Genomic DNA, 9,229 nt, shown 5'->3' on the forward strand with positions numbered 1-9,229 from the left:
GACAGCCCAGGTGCCACAGCCCTGTGACAGTCGATGAACTATAGATATCATTCGAGTCGTGTGGGCACCATTGTCAGGGGAGGATTGCTGTCTATAGTAACTGCTGTCATTCCAGTGCTGTGAAAAGACAGGCACTAGTGGTAGGGCACAGCTGATAGCTTTGAAAAGTGTAATCTTTTCTTTCCTCCCACGAGCCTCTGGCACGTTTTCTCCATTGTGGTTATTAGAAGAAATTGTAAAGAAAAGAAGCGAAAAAAGAGACCAACAAAGAGGAAGAGCAATCCACAAGCAAGGGAAAGATGTAAATTTATGCTGTCTCCATCCAACTTATTTTCATTGATGCCATTGACAATTTTTGATATCTGATCCTCTTTTTTGGTAAATTCTTAGTGACAACTGAGGCAAATGATTGTTAGGTTGCACTGCATTAGGATATTATCATGCTGTATCGAGGCTCGGTCAGATCTGTGAAATAGTTATGTTGGAAAACAACTAAAGTGGCAGGATGTTATTTTAAACTGAAATTTGACTACTATTTTCTTAGGAGAAGGAAAAAATACCTTTGTGGAGGGGGACAAAATCTTGGCTTTGGTTATACTTTGTTGTCTCTCTGTCAAACCAGAAAGTTTGTGTTGACTTTAACAGAGAACATTTTCCCATAACAGCTCCAGATGAGACTGAAAACATTTAAGTCTTTTTTTCAGTCTCATTGTCTTCGGCCCTTCAACAACCACCCCCTCACCTCCCCAAGTCCTGTCATGAGGTATTGTACTGAGAGTTAACAGTAAAAAAGAAATGGCATATTTCAAGAAATAAAATCATGTTATCCTGTAAGCTGAGTGCGAAATTATCTTTAATAAAATCAGATTTGGAAAATAACATGGTGGTAATTACCCCCCGCCTCGTTAACGCTATGCCTTGTAAAATAGTCCCGTGATTTGAGCTTTTGCTGCAGCATTACATTAAAATTCAGAGATCTTACCAACTCCAGAGTCAGAAGTTACTCCATCCACTACTGTTCATAATAACCTTCGTGGAATTTATTTGGAACATAAGCACTTACACTGCTTTGATGGTTTCAAGTCCAAAGATGTCAATCAGATGCCTCCCAAATCAGCATGAAGAATTCATTTACACTTATTTTCCTACTATTTGATGTAATTTTATGTGCCAATGTGCTGCATAATACAGTTTTAATGTACAACTAATTCTCTACCATTAATTTGTCAACATGATTACTAGATATGCCACAGGGAGAAGCAGGCTGCTTTTAAATATATACAAGACATTAATGTTTTTCTTTTCATAAAAGCAGGTTTACATAGGAAATGACAAAGATTTACATAATGCTACCAGTGAGGTCTGTGAAAGCTATGAAAGCTGAAATTTCCCATCTCAGTTGATTTCTATCACGAAGCTCTGCCAGTCCCCATTCAGTTAACTGCCATTCCTTTTTAAAATCAGGAATTAGAAAACATTAGCTTCAGTGCTCTGAAATGAACTACTCTGTCTCTTGGAAATGAGACCAAGATATGGCAATCTCTTATTTCCCTAATGACCAATGAGCTTTGCTCATATTGTTTTTTTTTTTGCTACAGGACAATATGGAAATAAGCACTAACTGTCATTATAAGCTTGCATTGAATTCTGAACCTTATAGAATGAGGTATAATGTAATCTGACCCTTTAAATACAATGTCTATACATGGCATGTATTCACTGATGTTAATAAAAGATCCTTGTCTCTTAATTTTTCACTCGCGTCTCAAGTATATTAGAACGATTGCACTCTGTGGAGATGACAGTTTTCACATTTTCCATAACAAATTGTACACATTAGTTTAAAGCATTAACCTAGCAAGAGTAAGACATCCATCCTTTGAGAATACTCTAGGTAGGAATCTAATCAACAGTCTGAAGTAGTTAAACTGTCTCCCTAATCAGTTACCACAACTCCCAATCTGATACCACAGTGCCAGAGGTGTAGTATCAGAGGTCATCTCATTGTCATTGCTTTAAAGAGCTGTCTCATGTCCACTGAATGATCTTCAGCATCATCTTCAGTGGAGACTGTCCCTCATCTGTCTTGGGTCAAGGAATCTGAGGCCACTTCTGAAGTCTCTACTCACAGTGCCTCCAGCTGGGTTAGACTGCTTCTCATCGAACTCTTGTAAATCAGTGAAAACTGGCAAATGTAATATTTAAGAAAGGCATCGAAATATGTTTTTCTTAAGACTTTTAGAAAGAACAGTAAAGATAAAATATTAATTACCAACAATAGGCTTTTTTTCCAGAAAACCAGGAGGATGAGAGTGGTTTTGTCTCTATCCAGATGAGATGTTTTTTTACGTGAAGTATGGTTTAGTTTCTAGAATAAAAGGCACTTTTCAACGTACAATCCTGCTGCTTATTAATGTGACATAATGGTAAATATTGCTTTAAACACACATGTGAAATGTAGTACTTCTTACATGTAGGCACTGACAATGTATCTTGATGTACGTGCTGCAACACTTTTGAGGATTAACAGCAGCAGTGTTTTCAAATTCTTGTGAATACTTTACTGTGATTCTTACATTGCACTCTGAGGTGCAGCTGTCTGTATGCCCAAGCAGCAGTTTAGCACAAACCTTGGCGTCTTCCATTTTCCCAGTCAAATGAGCTGTCTCCCCTCTCGCTGAGTTGCTGTGGATTTGAGAAATTAACTCCAAATCCCTCTTCTCAAGAGCTCTGGTTATCTCTGCCTCGCCTGCAGTCCTGTCTTAGAAGGGAAGCTCTTTTATTTCCTGGGTTTTAATTAATGGCCTTTTTTTTTTTTTCAAGGGACAGAATGGAGGAGCTGAACCCTGGCGCTTGTGGAGCTCAGTAAACAGGTGGAGCTGCAGCCGCTGTGCTCCAGCCAGAGGATCGCTGAGAGTTTACAGTGAATTAAGCCCCGGAACTGAAAGGTAGCTCTGCGTGGCAGGGGGTCTGCTAGGTGAATATTATGTGAACCGTTGGCCCGTGATCAGCAGGGTATAGAGAGACAATCAGGCAGTTTGATTGTCACGTTCTGATTCTCCAGACCTAGGGCAGTACGGATGTTGATAAACAGCCTCTGGGAAAATAGTGGGGAATAACACACATTCCAGTTCACCCCCCGGCACCACCTCGGATAATGTAATTACTTTGTTTTGCCCCTGTTGTTGGGAAAAATACAGATCTGCTCTCAGATTCCCTGTTCCCCCCCATCAGTGTTTCAGGCATGACCCATTGCAAATGATGTTTAGTTATAAGGAAATAAAAAATATTTGTTCATAATGTAACACATGCTCAATGCACCAAGGCAAAAACAAGTTTATGTTATTATTGGATGTTATTACTTTAAAGTACCTATAAAGTGCACTTAAATTAATTTAATTTATGTTTTATAACTCTAACATTAAAATATTTAATGTACTATAATGTAACAATGTAATGAAATAAATAATTGTCTTCATTAATTTAAAAAATACCTTATCATACATGGAATAAACATAGAATATACAATATACAGTGCATTTTGTGTGTTAAGCATGTTTGCATGTTTGTGTTTAAAATAATCCCCCAAAAATATTTTAAACATTTTTTCCTGAGAAATATATGTTTTAAAAACACGATTTTATGTCTAGCCTGATCATGCTCCCATTCTGCTCAGAGGTTCTTAAATAATCTATAATGAGCAATCAGCTCTTTTCAACTTCTTCTGTCCATTCCTTAAACAAAGATGGACGTTTCTTTGTCTTTCTCATTTAAGATATGATGCACCTACTTTTCCACTTATACATGTTTCACTGGGACATCACAAAGTGTTTTCATCAAAATGGTTTTAAATCCCTTTAGATTGGATGGATTAATGCAACTGATCCAAGCCTTTACTGTAACATCCTAGGAATCAGATTCTGCACTTCTAAGAATGAATATCAGTAAAATATTAAGCCAGTGAGTTAAAAGATTTTAGAATCACAACAATTCTGTATAGATACACAGTGAAAGCAGCACTTTAATAATGCAAAGAGACCAGATTTATCTGGTCCAGAATAAACTTGACAGCTTTAAAGTTTTCTGTGCTTTTTTTTGCTCAGCTAATCTTTCCTGAAGTACTGGCTTGTACTACAAAGTAGGGTGTGACAGTTTATCAGCAAGTTGAGTGACAAAAGCCAAGGTTTAATATTACGTTCTCAAACTTCTGAGGCTCCTCTTTGACACTCAGTGAAAGGTAGTGCTGTGTAGATTTAATGGCGAGAATCGCTATCCTCTCTAGTTAAACACCGCATGATACAATGGCAGATCTATGAAGTCAACTCTGCACAGCATGAAGCCAAGAAAGATAAGTAATACCATTAAAAAAAAGCAAGTATTATCAAACACAAGGTCTCAGCTAGTGATTCCTGCAATGCTTTTATCTAGTTCCCCTCTGTAATGCAGTGTATGGGAACATACCAGGAAATGGTTTCTTTTTATGATTTAATAGCATGTATAATTATCAAATATACACTATGAAAATGACCCAAATTCTTTTTTTCAAATTATTTTTACACCGAACAATACACTCTTTATACTTGCAATTAAATACTAAAAAAGGCTTTTATCTGTGTGCACATGCACACAGTGCAGCATTGCATATTGTGCATTTCCATATTGGCAGTGTACAATGTGTTCTAAATTTGTGTATGTCTGAACCAGATCTTTTAATCCTCTGCAAGTTAAAGGACTTGTATGTATTTTAATATCATTACTCACATCTCACTTTCCTTATTTGGTTCTATATCCTGTGCTGCTAGTTCTGAGTACTTCATAAATAAACAGACATGACCGCCTCAGCAAACAGCACAAACTGCACTCCTGCACTAATCCTGATCTCACTGGTGCAATTTCCACTGGAAGGTGTCTCTAGAACATGAAATGCACATCCTACTTCAGGCATGAGGATAAATGATCAAGGTGGGACATGATTACCCATGACCTTCCTCTCTATGTGGTACCATAAGACTATTAAATGTCTTAATATGAACTGAATTGACATTTTTATTTTGGATTTCTTCACAGACTGCACGTGACTGGGATGTAACATCAAAGCTTGGCAGAGGAAGTGGGCGTCTCCACTTTGAAACAGGACGTGCTCCAGACACCACATTACACAGCTGGTGTGATAAGCTTTCATTAAAGAGCCGAGACTCAAGACTCACTTGATTGTAGCTCTGCGTCACAGCCCACCTTTCCACTACTGTCCACATCCCATCATCAAGCCTGGTGAGTACTGTACCTGGGAATCGTGGAACTAAAACTGCATAAGGTAGAGATTGAGTTAAATAAGGCATGTCCTAAATATAAACATGACCTGAATATACATAATAAGTATATTTATTTATATTTGTGAAATATTAATATTATAGCATATATATTTATTTCTACTTTATTTCAATATCATTTACATACTTTTTTCTGTTGGTAGTATTGTAACAGTGAACATGGACACACTATCTTGAGCTCTCAGGACCTTTGTCTATGCCAAATATGTTATAAACATAGGAAAAGCTAGGGTGCAAGGCAGGATACTCCCTATGATGGGACGACAGTCATCACAAAGCAATAATGCAGACACACAAACCAAGGGCCAACTTTCCCAGAAGGCAATTTACCAGCCTTAAATCAAGACCAGTTGGTAAATCTGTTCAAGAGAAAATGATCAAATGAAATTACACGCTGGCCTGTTTAATGAAATGTAGTTCAAAATGGAGAAAATGCAGCTAAGAATGACGAGTTAAAAAAAAAACACATTGAAATCCCAACAAGAACAAACAGATCTAGAAGGCTCTGTGACTCTGCTTTTCCTAACCTCCATGAGCCGTTCATCAGGATAAGAAGCACTGTGTTTGAGCACAAGTAAAGGCGAAAGCTTATCTGCTGCAGGATAGTTTAAAAACAAGTGTTCAGACTCCCAGAGGAGAGCTGCATACAAGAGAAACTGTCCTATTTCTCCTGCATTAGGACAGGAGTGTCAAGACTTAGCACATTGCACCAGCAGATCTGTCTCCTCGGCCCAAGCTGCTTGTCAGTCTCCTACAGCCTAGCACTGTGCTCAGTCTCCCACGTGTTCTCTCTTACAGTACCAGGGCTGCTGAAACTGGCAGGAGTTGTCTTGTGAGCTGTACTCAAGCAAAAAAAGAAAAAAAGCAAGGTTAGCTGATTTTGTTTATATGATACCTGTGATGCACAGCACTGCTTTGCTTGAGATTGCAGTAGAAACCAATTTAAAATTATTAACAAAAGTTATTAGTACTTTGCACTTAGAAGAGGACATCCCTTCACGTTATATACAATGATCTCCTCTTTTTCTCACTGTGACAAGGATGGCTGTGTGCTCAGTGCACTACATCCATCCAACCACTTTCTAAGGATTGGAGGGGAGCCAGAGCCTATCCCAGTAAGCAACAAGCACAAAGCAAGGTCCATCCTGGACAGGACAGCAGTCTATCACAGGACACACGCACACAGACAAACCTAGGGACAGGTTCCCCAGAAGTGAAATAACTCCTAGACGTGGGAGCACCTAGAAGATACATGAAGAGAAGATACCAACTTCTTACAGACAACAACCCAGGTCTGGAATTGAACCCAGGACCCAAGCACTACAAAGCAGTAACCACTGCACCACCAAGCCACCAGTGCACTACAGTACTACATAAACACACAGGCCAGTCTGCCATGGCCTGGACAAGCCTGGGGAAGTATACAGTATATTTGTTGGTTTATTTGTTTTATGCTTTTATCCAAAAAATACATCTTATCCAGCAACTGAAATATCCATTCACCTATGTAGTTTATTTTACTAGAAAAAGACAGGTGAAGTACCTCGCTCAAGGGTGTAATGGGAGTGTCTAATCAGTGAGTTTAACCCCAAACCGTAGAGTTACAAGTCCAGACTCTTAACTACTGCTCTCCCAGTAGACTTAAATGTTCAGATGAATTGTTCTTATGTTTTGCCATATTCACCAATGGTAAATTATAGTAAACCTATAGAGCACAACAGTGAGTGTTGAATATGGTGGCAAAGTTGTGTCATAGCTAAAGTAAATGTGGTTAGTCTTAAAGAAAGTAATGCAAGAATGGAGGGGACAATGGTCTTCAGCTTCTATTAAAAAATTACGTGGTTGTGGCTTTTGTAGTTGTGCTTTTCTTAGATGAAAGAAAAACCTACAATTCCAGCCTAGTAAATATTAAGCGGTTCAACGGACCTGTAAAGCTGTGTCAATCAGATCCCAAGGGCGAGACAAGTGGGGTGGGAAAGGTCTGAGATCAGGAAGCAGCACAAGTGAAGCCTGGGTGGACTTGGCAGGTGGAGAGCAGGAACGCACGCATACTGCGGAAACTGTAAAACACTGTTAGATTTGTTTTTATTCGGAAAACTTTTATCGTGGCCCGAGGTTACAGGTGGGCAGAACATAGGTTCATTCCTTCTCTCCCTGAACTCACGACAAGGAAAATGAGGGTAAAGTCATTGTTTTAGATGTTAAGAAGCTGGAACAAAGCTTGGACAGAGCACTGCTACAGCTGATGCGTGACTGTCAAGCGACTTTGAAGCTGGAATCCACTGTTCCACTGTAGCCTCCAGCCCAAGCTCAGTCCTCCATTAACAATATAATTTGGAAATGCTTGTGAATGGTGCTATAAAACAGGAAACATCAAGCCCTCCAGCAGGAAGACATTGTGATGTCTAGCTAAAACATGAAAAAAATGTTCTTCCCATTTTGGCAGAACAACACAATTTGGCATCATGTATTTTTACAGTAATTGACATCAAAGGGTTTTTTTTCCTCTGTGTAGGTCATTTGAATTTCCTTATTGGTGATTCGAAATTTATGAGACTAGGCAGCTGCTGTTAGGGGTGTTCATCTCAGGTCAGGTTCATCTATGGTTGAAATAAGCATGCACAGCTAATGGTTTTTACAAAGGTTTGCTAAAGGTTTGAGATCTTTCCTGATTTCTCAGTTCATACATCCATCCTTCCATTATTTGAAGACCATATATTTCTGGTTAGAGGTTTCAGCAACTTGGAGCCTATCCAACTCAGTGAATCAGTTTATATACAGTTTGTATTGTCTTTAGTCTGGATTGGAAGACTTGTCAAAGATAAGAAAAACACCCTAGTAAGAGCAAACAGCAGTATGAGTGATAGTAATCCTTGTTTTTCCAATTCCTTTTCATTAAACTTCCTTTTAAAATAAAATAACAATATTCTGACTTGCCTCTAAACTAATTTTCAAGAATCAACTTAAAAAGAAGCCATAATGCACTTTAGAATGTAACCTTGATATTTATACAATTTCTGTTATTTGAAAATGTATTTAAATATAATGAAAAGGACACTGCTTGGACAAAATGAATGTTATTTGAACTACATTTATATGTACTCTACTAAAAAAAGTAAATAAATAATAATATATAATAATAATAATTATTATTATTTTCATGGCAATAATAATATAACTCTTTTAAAGGTGAGTTCTACCATTTTGCTATCTCAGTTTCTTAGACAAATTCAGTTCATCATAGTAACAGATCCACTGAGACAGAGCAAGTGGCAGTGATGAAAAACTATAACCTGCAAGCTCTTGCACTGGTTACCTGAGAACTGAGCAAAGAATCAAAGCATCTTCTATCTCACACATGCGTGTACTGCATTACTCATTCATGAGAAACACATTCGGCAGAACACAGTTGTGCTGTTCAGACTCATTCAACTAAGTGAAGTGTGTCTGTTCAAAACAGTGGCAGACATGGGGTATAATCTGAAGATTACTGGGAAGAACCAGCACTTGCTGACCAGATGCTGTCAGTTTCTTCAGCACCCTCTTAGGATGACAGTGATGTCTACATTGTGTACACATCTTCTCCTTTGACCCACAGAGCTCTGAAGGCTCATCCATTCATCAGGTAAAGCCTCTGCCCACGTATGACTGACATACAGTGTCCGTGTCATCCTGTCGTACTGTACGTATATGACTGGCCATCAGTGGCTAATGCTCGATAAGGTGCAGTTTAAATGCACAAATCAATGTATGATTAAATAAAACAGATCATTGTGGCAAATCATTCCTCAAAGACTTAGTACAAATGTTGAAAGAGGAGGAACTGTGGAGATGCAAGGTAGAAATCTGAGGGGTACATGGAACTCTGAGTAAAAAAAAAACTGCTAGAAGTAAATAAG

At 38.4% G+C, this 9,229-nt stretch overlaps 1 long non-coding RNA gene across 1 annotated transcript in view; it reads left to right on the forward strand.

Moving 5' to 3' along the window:
• LOC107079400 (uncharacterized) overlaps positions 1-6,809 on the forward strand; it is a 68,465-nt gene extending 61,656 nt beyond the window's left edge. The window contains exons 3-6 of the long non-coding RNA XR_001480375.2: positions 2,824-2,948; positions 5,068-5,271; positions 6,129-6,199; positions 6,371-6,809. This is a non-coding gene — a long non-coding RNA (uncharacterized lncRNA). The remainder of the gene's footprint in view (positions 1-2,823; positions 2,949-5,067; positions 5,272-6,128; positions 6,200-6,370) is intronic.
• Positions 6,810-9,229: the final 2,420 nt, after the last annotated feature.

This window comes from Lepisosteus oculatus, chromosome 17 (assembly GCF_040954835.1).
Source record: "Lepisosteus oculatus isolate fLepOcu1 chromosome 17, fLepOcu1.hap2, whole genome shotgun sequence".
NCBI classification, from domain to species: Eukaryota; Metazoa; Chordata; class Actinopteri; order Semionotiformes; family Lepisosteidae; genus Lepisosteus; species Lepisosteus oculatus.